Below are 20,129 nucleotides of genomic sequence, written 5' to 3'. Positions count from 1 at the left end.
AGCGACGATTATGGTCAAAGACCCGAGCGGGGGGACAGGGAAAAAACCGCCGGGAATAAAGGAGCGAGATCATAAAAATTAAACACAGGCGTGAGGAAAGATTAAAATAAAAGGCGGACTTAAGACGAATTTCTTGGCGGGGCCGCCGGGAAGCGGAGGAAAAAATATATGGAGGCGACGTTGATGAGATGGAATGATGCAAGGAGCCTCTGGAGCGGAAGATATTGATGAGGGGAAAAAACCGGGACGGCGAAAGCACTCGATTAAGAACCGCATTATGTAGGTATACGTTCGTTTCGCGGGCTTTATGCGTTGAGACTTCACTTGAAAGCGAACTTGCGAGCGGGTAATGCGATAGAAAAGTGCGCCGTGCGCAGGAATTTGAGAGTGCTTCAAAAATTGCGTCTCGTGTGCGACCCGTCGAGAACCCGCGCTACGCGAGGAAAGCGTACCGCTTGAATTTTTGGAGTCGAGTTGCCTTTAAAATTCGACCAATCATATTTAAACGAGTTAATTCATTCGGTGTGAAAAGCACCGAGCCAGCACCGTGGTATACGCGCAATGCATGAAGTATCCTGCAGACTTGTAAGGCGCTACTATGCGCAGCGCGTTCAGTGCTGTACGCGCAATGCATGAAGTATCCTGCGGTCTTGTGAGGCGCTAGTATGGGTTCAGCGGTCTCTATGGTCTTATTTACGGTAATTTATCTTATTTGTTAAAGAAAATAACATAAAGTTATGAGAATATAGCGTAACTCATAACGCTGTACGGTTGGACTACAAGGACGTGCCCTCTTAATTTGTAAAAAAAAAAAAAAAAAAAAAACAACAACAAGATTCGGAGTAATACACTGGGAAAAAAAACACATTGGATCGAGAGTCCAGACTCTTGAAAACATTGACAAGAAAAAGGACTCTTGATTCAATCAGATTTAAGCTTAAATCAAAAGGAAATCCGCTCAAATTAAGAGGCTTAGTTCTTGATTTAAGCTTAAATCTGATTGAACCAAGAGTATTTTTTCTTGTCGTTGTTTTTAAGAGTCTGGAATCTAGATCCAATGTGTTTTTTTTTCCAGTGTAAAGTAACTTTTCCTTACCACTTACCTTTACAGAGTTTAACAGAAACGCGCCACGCAACATCAAGTTTGAACCAAGCAAAATAGTTTTCTAGTTAGATTTTTCCATAAGACTTAATGTTGAAGACAAAGTTAAACGTTCATCATCACGTTCAAGTTTTTTTCGATTTATAAACTCTTAACAGGAGAAAATTTACAACTACTTGCATCCAAAACGATTCTCTGAATTTTTAATGTGTTTCACGGCGTCCCCATGCGTTGTTCTATTGAACTAGGTCCCTTTTGCTACCTAATGAATTACTAAAATTAATTAACTCCGCCATAGAAAGCCTATATAACTTTTGCATCTAGATCTACCAAAAACTGTAAGTCATATTTCTTTAAATTATAAATTTTTTCGAGCGAGAGCTGAACTTTCTTAAAATCCAAGAGAGAGTATTCATGACTTCCCTTGAAAATCAGTATTGTATTGGGAGCAAATTGGAGACATATTGGACGATTGGAATTTGTATCGGCCTTTTTTCTCAGCACGGCGCCAAAACTACTCAGACAAGTAGTAGAGACATACAAATGAGCTCTGTGTTTATGAAAATTGTATGCACGGTGATTTACAAAAATACAGAAGTCCAAATAAGCGCCACATAAATATGCCAAAAAGCTGCGCCATTTAAGGACCAATCTGAATGAGTTAATTGTTCTTTCCCGCGCAGTATACTGCTCATTAGGGCGTATGATCGGCCAAATTAATTTCGCATTTTGGAATTTTAATATTATAATCGTCGGAAAGGATTCCTCTCTTGCCCTCTGATAAGTTTTTGCTGAGTTCCTGGCCCTCAACGGGGCGTAACCGTCAGAAGCGAAGCATGAATAATCGGCCATCGATGTTTTTAGATTTAAAACTATGGTAAACAATCGATTGTTGTGAAAACCCCGATAATCGATCCTTTTCAACAGGTTTAAACCGTAGATATATCGATCCATCGCAAAGCGCGATACGCCACTGGTAACCGTTGCGGTTTTGATGGTGATAAATCATCCCTCACGCAAAGGTTCCTGGCCGGAAAAAGGCCGCGTTGACAAATCGTGCAAAAAATCACAGGTCCAAAAAACTCTTCGAGGGTGGAATTAATGGATTCAAATTATCGTTGGCAACGATGAAGGAGAGGCTCCCGGTTTTTGTTCGCATGCAAAAAAGCTGGCAAGAATCCGCGGGTAAGAAAATGCTGAGCCTGGGAGACGATGTTGCACAGTTTTGTTTGCAAAGTGATATTTTTCTCCCGATTTGGAAAATTTATTTCTTACGACGTATGATACCACTGAAACTTGAAATCAAGGCGCGGATTTTCGCATTACTCGTTTAGAGTGATGTACGCATACGATTAACGTAAGAGCAAAATTCTCTTATAGTGATTTCATCTTCATAGGTTTTTTTTACTGTGTATTCACGACATTGAAGAGTTGATAGGAACGCTGGGTGTAGATATTCGTTAAATAGTGATGTCCGTATTGCACACACAAAATGATGAAGGAGCTTTAGCTTTCGTATGCTTAAACCAGGAACGGGATGTTAATGGTAAAATCTGCATGCAACTATTCGAGCTTGATGGATGTCCGTGTTGCATATTCAAAAGGACGAAGGCGCTTTGGAGCTCCTCACGTTGAGCTAGCAGTGCCTGGTTGGAACTATAGTTCTGCTTAATATATGCCTGTGAAAGAAGAAAAAATAAGAGGAGGATAGTCTTCCACAACTGTGGAGGCACCTGTCCGACTGTTTAAATCAGATTAAACTGAACTAAGCGTCTAATGCCTTTTTGTCATTTCTTAATCAGCTCCTTCTTTCAGCGGCCTCATTTGATTTACACTATAACACAAGGAGCTTTAACTGAAAAACTAAAAAATCAGTTATAACTTAAACATTTTTTCAGTAATGAAACACTCGGTAACTATGGCACGACAATTTTTTACGCGTGTTGGCTCCTCTCAGTGGGCTGATCGTTGAAATTGATGAACAAAGTTATAGATCAGGAAAATCAAATAAGATATAGAGGGATCCTATTGGTGCAAGTGGGTGGTTGCAATGGACAAGGAAGGTAGATAATAGACTAACTGAAGGCAACCCACGAGAGATTCTATGGTTCGACCGTTATTTTCTCCTTGGTTATAGGACATTTTGTCAAGGATTTTTTGTCAGCGCACCTATTTTTTCCAGTAGTTTGCGTTTACGCATTCTTTCGGCGGAGAGTTTTGGTCCACGTACCAATTATTATTGAGACTCAAAATAAAATATTCTTGACGGCATACTCAGGAATTTTTCTGCCTATATAGTCACTTTTTCCTCTAATGAAATTTGAAAGTTATGCCAAACTTTATCAAATACGGATGCTAGAAAATATATTGTGTATTCTGTAAATATCAAGGTGATTCCGTGTCAAATTTAATGATTTTTAAAGCCCTCTAATTTTTTCTTTCATATTTTGTGCTTTTACTGTGCTGTAGCGCAATCAAACGCTCAAAATTGGACGTATTTGATCCTAACAAATCGATGTACAAATGGGTGAAAACCAAAGATTGCGTGCTTTTTGGTTTTTCCTCCTCTTTTATTCATTTTTGCACAGTTCCTTTCAACACACGACTCATTGAGATTAATATCGATGTCATAGCTTGAAAATGTTTTACAAATGTTTGCTAAGTTTTACTATGATGAATCACAGGAAGAATGTAACATTTCATTTAAGAATGAGTTACCATAACAACACCTCCTTCTCTTTCAATTTTCTCATTTCGATATTGTCGACATAATTTTAAAATCGGACTTAAATTTAATGCTTGAACCAAGTCACTGTTGCTTATTTTACGCATGGATGTAAACTACTGGACAAAACAGGTGCGTGGACAAAAAATCGTTGACGGAATGTCCTGAAACCTTCTCCTTTATTCTACAAGAACCAGCCATTTCAACCGATAGGATCGCTCCATACTTGGATTGCATTTTGCAAAAAGGAACCACTAGAATTGCAATGATGCTAAGATTGTGCAACTTCATCCTTTGCAATAAAATTGCGGAAATTGTGAAACACTCTGAAATTTAGATTGTAATTTTTGTCTTAAATTTACAGTTTTTAGCGAGTAAAATGGAAACTATCAAGCACAGTTAAAAAAAAAATACACAAGCTTAAGTTTATACGGGAACTGGGTCAAATGATTTCACAAGCCTTGTGTCAGCGTAAAAACTCGCACACATCCCCGAGTATATACTTGAACAGATTTGTGTTAAAATAGTCCATACTTTGATATTCATACACATCATTGTAAATGTTTTTTAAACAATTTTTTCCACAATTTTTACTCGTGTTCCAGAAAAAAAAACCCAACCCTGTGAATAAACACACAAAAACACCGAAGTTTATTCCTAGTATTGTGTTTTTAGAAATAGTCATTGAGTTTGAATAAACTCGGAAGTTGTCGATTTATTCCTAAACTCAAGAGAAAAAAAATACAAAATTTGAGTATAAACGCTGATCATTTGTGTAAATTCAAGCGAGTTTTTTTTCAGAAATATGCAAGGCTTGTGTAAATATTTGACCCAGTTCCCATATAAACTTAAACTTTAGTTTTTTTTTCACATCGTTGTGCAAATTCCACTGAGCACAATGGAAGAAGTTAGTGTCCCTCCAACAGTTATCAAAGAATTTCAAACATCACAAATTCGTATCATACTCATAAAAAAATCAAACAAGTTAGACTATAGAAACAAATCTTTGGATAGAAGATAGCACTACAATAGTAAAGGCGTTCTATATCTATCGAATGTTCAAGTGTTCAGGAAGCAATTAAATAAATATTCACCATAATCTTGAGATTTATTTATTCAACAGTGCATACATAGATGCCGCCAAATGACGGCTATGATGCATGTCAAAAAGCAGGCTGTGTTAAAAGATTAAGAAGAACAATCACCTATAAGAACTCTTTTGAATCTTATGCATTTCCTACTAAACAGAACGTTTTCAATTGATAGAAAATTGCTACTAAGTTACCTTCACGAGGTAGATCCTTAAAATCATTAGGAAGAGAATTATACATCTGTACACAGATAAAACGTGTCCGAAAAATTTCTAGGTTCCGTCCGGATGTACGCTTCTCCAAACTCGACAGTGTTGCCATGTGGCTACACTGTTAGAAATTTTAGAAGATTCCGGGGTGAGAATCACTCTTACTTCGCCTCTGTTTTGCCCATGGAAAAATCGAGTGAAAATACGAACGAGTGACCGACGGCGCGGAGGGAACAACACTCCTGAACTCGGCGTGTAATGCACCCCGACCACAGGGTGCTAATCACCACACAAAGGAGTGATTTCAGGAGAGGTGAGGGGAGGCTCGAGGAAGGGGCAATATGCTGCTACAAGAATTCACGCGACGCTACCGCGCAGGGTTTCAAAATTTCACGAAATCACGCCGATAGCGCTATCTGTCAATTAATGACTGAACTACTTTCTACGACATACTCAGCGCACGCTGTCAAATAGACATGGAAGTTCTTGCCATGAACATTAGTTACGGGTTTCTACAAGTTTATCACAATTGAAATTCGGATTACCTTACTAATGACAACATTAACCATTTACCTTAGATCCTGCGACGATTTGTAGCGTAAAATTCCGAGCGCTCCCGTGTGGATTTGGACCCGAGTCGCGTTGGTGATAGTCCAGTGCTCTGCCACTGAGCCTCGAGGGTAGGATGGTTGATAAGGCTGAAATCACGCCTCTTATTCTCATGGGTCGCGTTTGTGCAGTAGTGCGCGCAATGGCGCACTCTCTGCTCGGGGTGAAAATCACTCCAGGTAAAAGTGGGGAGTTAACAACTGATTCGCTGCAGCGACATTGTCTCGCTATCGCGGCAATTCACTTTCATGGAGAGTTCCGAACTCCTCGACGGAGTGATTTTCACTGCGATCTCAGGTCACTCCGCATTTCACTCCGGGTTTCCCGAAAGATTTTTAACAGTGTATGCTAGTTGTTCATTCGTCTTTCCATTCGTAATCACTATAAATCACTAAGTATAAGGCAGCGGAGCCTTTTCGTAACGATGCTATCGTTCAAACACAATAAGTATATCACGCAATGGAATGCTTAATACGTTAAAAATATACAACGGAAGAACACTCGACCTGGGTTGCACAATTCACTTGGACATGGGTCTCGCGGATCGCGCACGCTCTAACTGAGGATCATGGGTATCTGCGTTGCGAGACGGGGACTTACTGCGCATGCGTGAACCAAAATATATACACAACCACTGTGTTTTTACACACGAACAATGAGCATTAACACACAGAGCTGTTAATTTGTGCACAAACTCGTGCACTTTCATATATTTGTAGTGTGTTTCTTTACATCATTTCAGAACTTAATCATACTAGTAGAGTATTTTTTCTCCCAATTGGTTAATTTATTTTAACACACAGAGTTTCTGGTGCCCAACCGTTTTGAGTTTTTTTCTCGAGATTCCCTGTGTTTTATTTCTCTTTGCACCATGAGGTTTTAGTCTACGAGTGTGCAAAACAACACCGACGTAAGAATATTTTCTTAGGACCGTAAAAACATTCTCTCTCGTTAATGAAAAGAAACACCGAGTCGTGATATTATTGTGCATCTTTTCTTAAGAGCTCAGAATATGTTGCAAGTGTTGTGTTTTTATTTTGAAAACACAAAGTTCTACGATTTCACTCAGTCAGAAGAGCCCTTGAGTAATTTTTGTAAGCATTTTTTTGTTATTTGTGTTTATTCATCGAGATTGTGCACTTTTTCTCCACCTAGAGTATTTTTACTCCAAGATTTTCAGAAGAAGTACACTGAAATTTCTAAAAACAAACTACACAATAATACACAAGTCCATTTTTTTTTAACTGTGAGGGAAAATCGGGGTTTTCCTCCAATACAAAAGAAGTTGCACAATCTTAGCAACATTGCAATGCTAGTGGTTCCTTTTTGCAAAATGCAATCCATATGTCTTCTTTGTAAATTGTTTCGTCTATAAATTTCAACAATCAGCCCGCAGCTCGCGGTTCAGTCCAAATCACAACTCGTCCACACTCTCCCAATTTAGATACTCTCGGGCCGAGATTCGGCAACAAGCGACCGCTTGCGGTCACTCGTCCGGGGCGCGCGGCGACTCTGTAAATTATTCAATAAAAAGCTCGATTAGAGACTTATAGGTGTGTAATTAAAGGATGAAAGGGGGTTGTCGTTTATTGGGCCACTGACGGCGGCTGTGGGCGCGCTTGACAGGGCCGCGGTGGGGGCCGACTGGGGACGCCGCGTCGGGATGAGGTGCCGGGGCAATGGAGCGTTGAGCGGGGAACAAAAGGACACATCGGACGGTGTCATCAGCCAGCGCTACATCATTCCGGCCACTTGCGCCCGCCACGCCACACCTCGGTCCGTCCGATCTTTCGGCCCTCCGTCGGATTAGGGTGATCCTATCCGCCGTGATAGCGAAGAGAGCAGAAGTGTCAAATTTTCGAAATCTAGCTTCCTTCAAAATTCGTCTGAACTCTTTTAGATGAAATCACTGGAATAGCTAAATCGCCAAAATTCATTTTAATGGACCACTAGACAAGGTACGAATTATAGGATTCTGATACATGTTTCTTAACCAAAATTTTACGCAAAACACGACTTGTGCAACGAAAATGACTGAAACCAACTCCTAACGAAGATATTAACATTTTTATTTCACATTAGTTAGGAATTTGAACTGCCCGCTCACAAGAAACTAAAAGCTCTACGTGGGTCAAATCGCGCACTATAATGGTTTCAGCAAGCTTCTAAATCGAGCGATGTTCATTTCCCTCCATGTGTTTTACAAACTGTAAGTAATTGGTTATAGCTGAGCCAAAGCGTTAAGATTGAGATTGCCAGATTTTTTTTATCGCAGAGACGTTGATGATAACGTTTAGCGAGCAATGTGAATCACGTAGAGCATTGAGTTTTCATGAGCGGGTGGTTTGAATTCACGCACCAAGAATCATTAAATATCTTCGGAAGGAGTTGATTTTGGTGATTTTCGTTGTGCGCACCGTGTTTTACGTGAAATTTTGGTGAAGAAACATGTATCAGAATGCTGAAATTCGTACCTTGTCCAGTGGTCCATTATGCCTATATAGCTTAGCCAGCCAAATTTTTTTTTTTTTTTTTTTTTTTTTTTATTTAACAAGTTTTATTACAATGTTGGTACAATTCATTTCCATTTCTCATTAGTGAATATCTTAAAGAATAAGTAGACAGAAAAAATATAAAGAACAAGTAAAGTATAAAAAGGTGTCTTTTGAGAAGAAATGATCAAATCTAAAATTGACTTATAATAAGTGAACACTGGACGGCAGGTCGGAAACTTGTTGTCAGCCTTTTGCTGACACACCGGAACCGCCCTCTGGCATTTCATCGGTGGAAGTGGGTTTGGGTCTGTTAAATTCTGAATTTTTGATCTTTAAGATAGCTGTAATCATTTTATCTATTATAATCCACTTATCTTTGTTATCAAGCATGATCTCGACTATATTTTCTCTATTTAAACTTTGTTTCAGGTAAGCCTCTGCATCGAATCTTTCTTTCTCAAATTTAGAGCAAATAAAAAAGGTGTGTTCCGGTGTGTCAGCCGCCCCGCAGAACGGACAGTCCGGAGACTCCCTCAGATGGAACCTATGGAGATAGCTTCCAAAAGAGCCATGCCCCGTAAAAAATTGGGTCAGATAGAAGTTAAGTTGCCCGTGTTGCCTGAAAATAAAATCTTTAAAAGTATCTCTAGTAATTAATTTCTTCATCCAATTATCTCTATTCTCTGCATTAAACCAGGACGATTCCCATCTGTCGACAAGTGAAGCTTTATAGACATTGGGATCCTCTTTCCTGAATTTCCTAACTCTCTCTTCTACTAATAGTTTAGCTGGAAGAATTCCAGAGAGAATCTCCAGACCGGTATTAGAACACGTAACATATCCCGAAACAAGGGATCTCCTGAATGGTCTTAAGGTTTTTGTTAGTAATGTGACGTTAGATTCAAGGTCTATCGCGGATTGCCAGACTGAGACCGCGTAAAAGATTATGGACATGATGGCGTTTATCAATAATTTTCTTTTCTGAAATGATGGTCCATGAAGATTTGGTAGGAGACTCCTAAACCGAAGCCAACCTTAGAGGCCCGCTCACATACAGTTTCCAAGTGTTTGGTCATAGATAAATTTTTACTAAGTTGAATACCTAAATATCTCATATTCTTTTTTGTCTCAATTATTTCTCCTCCTATTACAATTTCTGCTATTTGATCTTTCCTTTTACCAGAGATGACTATGCCCTCTGATTTGGAGCATTCTAGTTCAAGGGATTTTTCTTCTAGTCTATTTTTGATGTTGTTCGAGACATATTCCGTGTCAATTTTAAGTGTTCTAGCATTTACAGTGAAGAATATAACTAACAAATCATCAGCATATGCAATCTTCTCAACATTAGGAGATTCCCTGTTTCGTATTACGTGTTCATATACCAAGTTCCAAAGCAGTGGTGAAAGTATCCCGCCCTGGGGACACCCCGAATAGACGGGCACCCTGAGATCACCACAAATCAAAAATCTTTCATTCAAATAGTCTTTCATCAGTTCAATCAGATAAAGTTCAACCCCTTGCTCCCTAAGGGCAACGATGACATCAGAGTATCTTAGGGAATTAAATGCGTTCTTGACATCTAGACCGACCGCCACCATCAGTCTCTTTTTAATTCCAAGTTTCCTATTCTTCTCATATAATTCTCTAATTTTATTAATGGCATGAATTGTGGATCTTCCTTTCCGAAAGCCAAATTGGCTTTCGGAGAGGTCGATTTGCGTTTGTAGTCTGTTATTAATGATGTGCTCATATATTTTACTAAAAGTACTGAGGATACAGATCGGTCTATATGCCTTCTTCCTTTTATTGCCCTTAGGGATCAAAGCCAGACGTGCCTCCTTCCACTCTTTCGGAAATGTTTTATCTTTCATCAGTCCATTGAGCATTTCGAGGAAATTATGAAAATTGGAATCTACAAAAATTTTGGTTATGATAGGTAAAAAGTAATCAGTGCCAGGAGCTTTATTAATTTTAATTTTGCTGAGGGCTTGTCTAAGTTCTGTTTCGGTAATGGGGGTAATTTCATCGGTTGATGAGTCCAAGTTTTGTATTTCTGGTGTCCATATAGTGGGCCCGTGATTAGGAAATAGTTTTTCCACTGTTTCTAAAATCTCGCTGTTTGACATGGATGTTTCGTCAAATCTTTTAGGGTTTTTGATTCTACGCTTGACTATTTTATACGCAGTTCCCCACATATCATCTTCAAGATTCCGGATCATCTTTTTCCATATTGATCCTTTAGATTCAGCGATTGCTCTTATGAGGTTATGTTTGGATTCTTTATAATCTTTTAGGGTATCATTATTAAATTTTAAGGTAAGATTAGCGTTACGACTTTTCCTAATTTCCTCTCTATGTCTCTGGAGTTTCCTTCTCATACTCATACATACTTTTCTCAGGGTGCCGATCTCCTCGGTCCACCAATACATCGGCTTTTTCCGATCCACGGAGTCTTTTCTCACGAAAAGCTCGTCCAGTGCTTCAATCAAAATTTTTTCACAAAGTTTCGGGGAGAGTTTAGATGCCGCTCCATTTACTTTTAGTTTTGTTAATTTGGCTAATTCAGGGAATTTTTTGGGGTTGATGTACCAGCCCCCGGGTCTAATTCCTGAAGGTTCCTTGATTGCTTTCTTGTTAAAGACTAATTTAATACACTTATGGTCAGCCACCACGTCTTCCAATACTTCAATGTCGATATCTTGGGCAATGTCGGGCGAAGAAAGGACCAAGTCTACGACTGATTCTCCCTGTTCATCACAGAACGTTGGGACAAATTTTGTACAGTCGTTATGAATAATTAAGTTATTGCCTTCAATAAACTCTTCAAAAACTCTTCCCCTTGTCTCGGTCTTAATATCCCCCCATTTCATGGAGCGTGCATTAAAGTCCCCCGTTACAATATAAGGTTTATTTATATTCTTAAGGAGTATGTCTAATTCTATTAAAGCTATTTGAAAATTCCGTTTGTTCTCATTAGGTGAGAAGTAGCACGTGACAATAACTAGATTTTCCCATTCTACACTTAATATATTATTACCTATCCTATGTTCCCTGATATTTCCAATCTGATTTCTGTTCGAGTAAATAGCTACATTTTTATTGTGGTTCAATAAATGACCTTCCCAGTTGGAGATTTTTTCATTGGGTTCGGTTAAGAGAATAAGACCTGCATTTTCGTCGGATGCTATTTGCTTTATAATATTATGGGATGTTGGTCTTCCATCAAGATTACATAGTAGTGCAGTGAAGGTGATGTTACTTTTAGATTGTTCATTAGTGCAATTAGAAACGGAATAGGTTTAGAGACGGATGTATGTTTGTTTGAGTGTTATACGAAACATCTATCAGATTGGAATGTAGATCAGAGTTATTTACATCATTCTGTTCAGATGACAGTATCTGGAATTTATTGTTAGATTGTGAGTGTGAATTCATATAGGTGTTTCTTGGTTTGGCTCAAAATCAGGGAGTATTTTGTTGCAAAGGTTCTTAAGATAGAGTTCTCCTGCTTCTCTCTCACATCTATTAAATCCTTTATTCCATGCTTCTTTAAAGATTGGGCATATAGGACTTGAGGGGAGGTGGTCCGTATTTTGACTGATATTCTTTCTAACACAATTAATACATTTCTTTTTGTTTTTGCAATCAGAGATTTTGTGTTTAGGTTGACCACAGTTGAGGCAGAGAGGGTCATCTTTGTTTCTTACACACTGTTTGGTTGAATGATTGACATCTAAACAAATGAGGCAGGGAGATACCATAATAATTGGATCAATTGTGGCTCTACCACTAAAGGTGCTTAAGTAAATTTCTTTGAGTTCGACTAATTTTTCCAGAATAGGGGAGTGGACTCTCATATATATGGCCATTTTTCCTGGTAGTGTTCTTAAGTTTGTTTTCCTAAAAATGGTGATGTCATCGTCCTTGATATTCACTCTTAGTTCTTCTTTAATTTTATTTAGGATCTGTGTATCACTCATACTGGCAGGGACGGGGCCTACTTTAAGAACTTCAGACCTGTTTTTGACCTCTGGTTCAACATCTAAAGCTCTCTTAAATTTGGAAGTTATTATCTTATTAAGTGCTTCTTTATTTTTGGTTCTGCATTTGAGCTGAATTTTCTTTCTATCTTTAGAGATTGTATTCCAAGTGATCATGGAGCCTTCAGGAGCCAGCCAAATTTGGCAATAAAATATAATGCAAGAAACTGATCCATAATGTGTAGCAGCATTCATACTGAGAGGAATGGTATCATATTTTTGACAACTTGTCGTTCCCTTCATAAGAGCACACAACTAAATTTCAATGTTACCAAATTTCCCTCCACACTTTGTCTTTTTGCAAATAAAATCTCGGACAAACTAACTCATAGTTTCACTGATTTTTTCTCTGATCCCATGCAAAAATCAGAAGAATTCTGGACAAAAATTACACAGGTGCATTCTTGTAAAAAATTGAATTGTTTAAGTCAACTCCGCAAACCCTAGAATGGAGTTATGTATTCCTTCGTCCGGGAAATGATCAGTGGCGTGGCGTGAATGGGCCTGTTGCAAACTTTCGCTAGAGCAAAACTAAGAGTTGTTTCTTATAGATAATACCTCAAAAATCACGATGAGCGCATCGGCAAAGTCTGAAATGCACTCATAACTTCACAATCTGCGTAAGAAATTTGCGGTTTTTTGAGCTTCCCGCTTCAAAGACGATACTACGGCACAGGTGAGCATTTTGTTAGAGGAGTCGTTCCATCGGCGGCAATACTCATCATGGCCTACGCCAATACGCCAAAACACGTAAGATGGGACGAGATGACACCTGAACAGGATTAAATCAGATAACAATCGGCGTGTTTACGTTCATATTTTCCTCGCCCGCCTTGATTGACCTTGAACTCTCATCGAATTATGCGAGGAACTGCGCAAGCGTCGGCCATGATGAATATTGCCGACGATGGAGCGACTCCTCTAATAGAATGTTCACCTGTGCAGTAGTATCGTTTTTGAAGCGGGAAGCTCAAAAAAGCGCAAATTTCTTACGCAGATTGTGAATTTATGAGTGCATTTCAGACTTTGCCGATACGCCCATCGTGATTTTTGAGGTATTATCTATAGGAAACAACTCTTAATTCTGCTCTAGCAAAAGTCTGCAACAGGCCCATTGCGATGTAACGATTGTTATGCCATTTAAACCTATGGTAAAGAATCGATTCTTAAGGTGTTCGCTGCGAACACTCTGTTTATCGATTATTTTCCATAGGTTTAAATGGCATGGAAATCGATATATCGCGAAGCACGCCACGCCACTGGAAATGATGGAATGACCAAGAGAAGGAAGAATGAGGAGATGCGAGTGATTGAGAGAGACGAGCGTCATCGGCTTGCGGCGTGCTTTGCGATGAATCGAGTAATTCGCCATTTAAACCTATAGAAAAGGATCGATAAACAGGGTGTTCACAGCGAACAACTTGATAATCGATTCTTTGACATGGCTTCAAATGGGAAACTATCGATAATCGATCACTCACGCCTCTCGCGAGCGTCATTATTTGAGAGAGCTTTTCATGAGATTGGAAATACACTATCAACAAAAACCAGTGCAGTGCCATCATACAGTTTCTCGAAAATTTGTACGCTAGTATTTGATTGAATGAGAGTGTATTCAAATATCATCATTGAATAGTTTCCAGGAACCGTATAAATAACTTTTCCGTACAGAGATAATGTGAAATATACGGCCAGGGTTGCCTCGTTCTATTTGCGGATTTCAAATATGACGTAAATAACGTATTAGAGAATGGGTTGAATTATAAATTCTGAGATTTTACAAAAGCGCTGGTTTCTATTACATGATGGGCAAAATAAAAATCTTTGGGAGGTTGATTTTCAAAACCCTCTGCTTGGTGAAAATGCTCAGAAGTCAATATTTAATGGAGGAAAAAAACCTTTGGTTCGTTTTAATATACACTGTTTTCCACAAACAATAAATTATAGTGCCAGTTCTACGGATATGATATTGCATAAACGCCAAAATGAAGGATAACCAAAGCGTTGCGTCATTAATTGGACGTATTTCTGTCAAACGGATCTACGTGCATTATGACGTGAGCCCTGTTATGCATACATTCTTATGGGTCTCAGGGGTCATGTCTTAATGCACATAGTTCCGTTTGACAAAAATACGTCCAATTTTCTCTCAAGAAGGCTCATCGTTCGTCATGTCTCTGAACTGAAGTACTTCGCTAAAACTAATGCATTCACTTTACTTTCATTTTGAAAGTCTATATCCTAACTAAAAATGTTCCCGTGATCTCTGGTATCGAAAAATTAACACCGAAGTCTAAACTTGTTCTTTACCTAATTTAATTTCAGTTTTTTGCCCCTCTAAGTGTAAATCGATAGGAAGAAGCTTTATATTTTAATCTTTTGTGTATGATAATGTTAGTGAGTATTTAAACATCTTTAGAGGTATATTAAGTACATAATAGAATCAACACTTTGCAAGCAATTTAGCAATCTAAGTAGATTTGTAAGCAACTTTTTTTAGCGGTAATTTTTTTTCTCATAGTAAATTGATTGTTGAAATTTTGATGCGCGAGTTCTTTCATCTCAACGGCGCCCATGTTCCCAGAGGAACTTAAATACGCGCCTACACAAAAAACAACTGAGCGCTTCTCTGATACGAATGTATCAGAGCTTTCCCAGCTGCTTTTTTTTATCATTCAAAAAAATTACAAGAGTAATGAAGCACATAGAAGCATTTAAAGTAAAGGAGAAAGGGGAAACCAAAAACAAAAGAAACGCTCTAAAGCAAGTGACAAAATAAAGTACAGCGTCAGGCGCTACGTAACGCGGTTGTGGACTACTGGATTCCCTCCATCCCCCGTCCCGTAACGGACCCCTGATGCAAGCAAAGAATCCTTCACCCTCCAGGCGTTACGTATTTTATAGACGGACCCTTAGTGTTGCTGGTGTTTATGAGGCGAACAAATTAAGTACAAAATGTGTTGCATGGCAGTCCTACGAAATCATGAATACGTGATCACCTTCCAGACGGCACACTGAGCTACGTCATGCAAAACATCGATCACAGTTCCGTCATTAGCGACATAATTTGGATATTTCTTCTATTTTGCTACTGACTCCACGTTGCCAAAGTTCACAAGATTATCCAAACTTTTAAGGGAAGTCCTCTGTTATCGAGCGCATGATTGCGCTCTAGATGAACCAGCGTTTCATTTTGAAAACACGTTAATTTGAATTTTATAAAACAGCCATACGGAACGTGAAATTCATACGTCTGAATCATGTTAAATTAAAAATACTCTGTCGTATCAGAGTGAATTTTTGTCATTTGTTCATAATCAATAAATGTTAAAATTATTTGGATACGCACTAAAACTGGAATCCAAAGAACGCGAAAAATGGAAACGGAATGAAATTATTTCCGGATTCTCTGGAAAATAAGCAGATAAAAAGTACTAGCTCTCGTGGATTCGCTTTTGCCGACTTCTGACGATTTTTCTTTCAATGTGGGTTTTCACTACCGTTCAATTTTTTTTTCAAATTTCAAGTAACCGTCACAGTCCCTCGTATTTTTTGATTGCCTGTTAATGTGTAGTGCGTGATTGTCGACTTCACGCTATGATGCGCGTGATAGGGATTTTATTTTGGATTCAGGTCAGGTTAAATAAAACTACATACTTTCAAAAATTTTAATGGCGTCATACTGACATCATATTGAAATACTCTCTAATCCCTTAAGTTTCAATTTTTGTATTGCTTTTTTTTTTTTTTTTTTTTTTTTTTGCTTTACCCTCCCAATCCGCTTTTGTGCACAGTCGGAGACTGTCCTCAGCACATTCCTTCTGTACTTCCGCACATACTTCCTATACTAGGCGACATGTTTTCCTGCACTTTACCACATTCAGCGGAAGTTAAAGCAAAGCTGTTTTTCTTTTTCTCTGTGATTTTCTCTATCACGAAAGGACTGTCCCTTTGAAATGGTATCAAACCTTTTGTTTTTGTATAAGTCGGTTCTCTTCTCCTCAACGCTTGAGCAAACCAATGCGCACGAAAAAAAAACATGACAATTTGGCAACCGGGTAACCCCTTAAGCACGCCCCTGCCCGGCGTGAAAGGTGAGCGCCGTCCTTCACCTGAAATCATTATCACTCGTCTTATCAGCCGATTTTCTCAGTTTGTTATCGTGGCGCTTGGTCGTTGCCGACGAGCGTGGAATAGCCGGTGAATTATTGCATCCACACGCACAACGTCTAATTCTAAAATACGCTGCGGCTCCATCGGACGTCACTTCCAAACGACGCGACGTACGCGTCAAAATTTGGAAAATTGGAAAGGAACGTGTCCCATTAAGGAGGGTATTTTGGCCCTAACTTTGGTCGAAAATTGAAACAGGTTAGAATAATGTCATGCATGGTCAAATCGACTCTTAATCATCTATCCTGTGAGAACTTGTCCTTATTTGAGGTGTTTTTAAAGGTTTTCGCCTGATTTATCAGCGCAAAGTAGTGAAGTTTTTCGGTTTTCTTGAATAATGGACCACTAGACAAGGTACGAATTTAAGCATTCTGATACATGTTTCTTGACCAGAATTTCACGTAGAATACGATTCGCGGAACGAAAATTACGGAAACCAACACCTAACGAAGATATTAACGTTTTTATTTCACATTGGTTACGAGGAATTTGAACTGCCCGCTCACAAGAAACTCAAAACTCTACGTGAGTCAAATCGCCCACTACAACGGTTTCAGCAAGCTTCTCAATCGAGCAATGTTCATTTCCCATCATGTGTTGTTCAAACTATTAGCAATTTGCTATAACTGAGCCAAAGCGTCAAGATTGAGGTTGCCAGATTTTTATATCGCAGAGACTGTCATGATAACGTTTAGCACGCGATGTGAGTCACGTGGAGCATTGAGTTTTCATGAGCGGGTGGTTTGAATTCACGCATCAAGAATCATTAAATATCCTTGTAAGAAGTTCATTTCGATAATTTTCGTTGTGCGCGTCGTGTTCTACGAGAAATTTTGATTATGTAACGTGTATCAGAATGGTGAAATTCGTGCCTTGTCTACTGGTCCATTGCTCATTTTCGGTCCTAAATTAGATTGTTTATGTATGAGCACAAGCGACTACCACTCTCTCCTTTAATTATGTTTTAACGGGTGTACTAAAGATTAACTTATTCGAATATGATAGTGGTAGTCGCTTGTGCTCATACATAAACAATCTACGAGCGACTACCACTTTCTTCTTTAAATGTGTTGTATTGGGTGTACTAAAGATTAACGTATTCGAATATGATAGTGGTAGTCGCTAGTGCTTATACATAAACGATCTAATTTAGGACCAAAAATGAGCAATTATTCGAGAAAACTGCAAAATTTCACTACTTTGCGCTGGTGAATCAGGCAAAAGCCTTTCATGAAAACCTCTAATAAGGACAAGTTCTCACAGGGTAGATGATTAAGAGTCGATGCATCGCAATGCACTCCGCATGCCACTGAAAATATGACAACTCAATATCGGCGCTTCTGCACACTGTCAGCTATTGCACGATGTTTGCACTTGGAACAACACAAGGTGTGGAGGGAACATTGAAAAGCCTGCCATAACCTTTGTAGTGCGCGATATGATTCAAGTGGACTCTTGTTGTTCTTGTACGCAGAAAATTTTACCTTTTTCGCAGTCTTTTTTACACTAAATACAACTTCAGTATCAGTGATTTTCGTTCCGTAAATTGTGTCCTACGTGCAATTTTGAAGCAGTGTCACAAATTCGTACCTTGTTTAATGCTCCATTCCCACTCTTGAAATAGTAATGGCGCGCAGAGGATCCAGTCAATAGGAGAGGTCGGACAAAATTTAGAAACTTCAAAAGCTTGTTACTCCACACTGACGAAGACCAAAGTGTCGGTCGAAACGTTTGCAAGTCCACCATGTTATGGTAAAATTGTAAATATATTAAGATCCTATTACACTTTTTTGGCGCGTATACGTAGTATACCGCCTTTGCGATCGTTTCGACCCCCCCCTCGATACAATAACCGAGTCCCCTAGTTCCTTACCGAAAAGTGACTACCGCGAACTTCTGAGATTTTCCAAAGCGTGTAAAAAGTTTACTAATCCGTCAATAATAATGATTAAAATTTGTTTCTCATTCTGGGGCTCGCTAGTTTATGTGTAATGAATACCAAGAGTCTACGTTTCTTGGTTTTTTTTAAAAAAACCTTAGAATGGGGCGCGCTGATTTAAAATATGCATATATAAGCGGAAGCAAGCGAACTGATTCGAGGATGGCTGACCAGTTCGGCACTCCTTGAATGAGAATTTCACTCACTCCGTTTTGTTCACAACGTTGCTTTGACATATCTCCACAACACTGTTATCCTTTTCAAAAGTTGGTACTCCTTGCTCTGATAGCCGGGGCCACCAGGATAGTGGTAAGTGCAATCTGTGATGAGCCTCGAGACTCATTAGACCATTTGCTAAACGTGGCTCATACAGGAGTCCACTAAGCCCTCTCGTCCCCACGCTCCTGATCACTGCGTCGGCGTCACGAAGAACAATGGGCCTTGGGTCCCAACGCGGCCGATACCCGTACCCCAATTACTCACGCTTCATTAACCATTTCACCGTCACGCTAGGATTCATCCAATTTTCAAAAAAAATTGTTTCGCATGTATTTAGCAATTTTTTCCTTACTCTCCGTTAAAACACAAATAAAAAGAGACCTCATTCATAAAAATCGGCCGAATAGAAGAGAAGTTACAGTAATCGAAATCCGAAGAAATCAACAAAACCTCGACTCCTCGATACGAAAAATAAAATGAAGGGGAAAAAAAGAAAGTATAAATTACAATTAAATATAATTGACCTCAAAATTTGACAAACAATTCATTTATATACCTAACACTGAAAAAACTGGGAGAAATTACAAAAAATTTGCCTCTTGCAAGGGGCTTCTTTGTAAGAATTTTGACCTGAAGACAACGGTCGAATAACAGCAGTACTCCATACAATACACGGTGTGCCTGAACGAGTTAAACATTTTTCATACGTCCAAATCGAAAAATCTTTATATTTTTAACTACAATGTTTCTTGAATCGTTTAAGCAAAAAAAAAAAAAAAAAAATTCCGTCGAGATTCTGGAACGCAAAGGCGCTTTAAAAGTATTCTGGGGCTATAATAGCTAAATCACCGGTAGTAAATTCGTTATATTATTAAAAAGAAATTGACTCCATAGTTTAATTCCTTAGTTTCTTGAATACGATTATTTTAAGCACTTAAACATTTATACCACCAATTTTAGCCATGGGGTGATTTCCTGAGAGCCGATAATATCACGAATTTCTCATAGAACCCCTCAACAGTGGCTTGATTTTTTGGCAGCCGATTCGGCCATCGAACCGGAGTTTAAATGGAAGCTGATAATAACCCAAAGCTCTGAGAAAAATTTTGAGATGAGTATAAGAACGGTTTGTTGTAAGTAGCGAGGAGAGGCGGGCAAAGCGGCTAAAATCCTATCTAATTTTTACAGTTTTTCTGTTGAATTAATGTTGCCGCGGGCTTCTGACTGTCCACACATAGTTCTGTTCAGCATATCGATACATAAGTATTTACATTTTACATACGTAGAATCTAATTTTCACGTCGGGGAGTTGACATATTTTGATTTTTTCGATTTTATACGGAAAATTGATGGTTTTTCGGGATTGAAATTATTATTGTTTCATGAAAAATAAATGCACCCAAAATGACTATAGCATATTGATTCTTACACATTTGCACTCACAAAATTGGTTAGTAAATTCAACGAGTGGGTGCATCGACCTGGTATATCAAGTTTCTGCAATTTTTTACGGCAAATCAGTAG

Source organism: Bemisia tabaci, chromosome 10 (assembly GCF_918797505.1).
Source record: "Bemisia tabaci chromosome 10, PGI_BMITA_v3".
Lineage (NCBI taxonomy): Eukaryota > Metazoa > Arthropoda > Insecta > Hemiptera > Aleyrodidae > Bemisia > Bemisia tabaci.
This window is presented reverse-complemented; position numbering follows the sequence as displayed.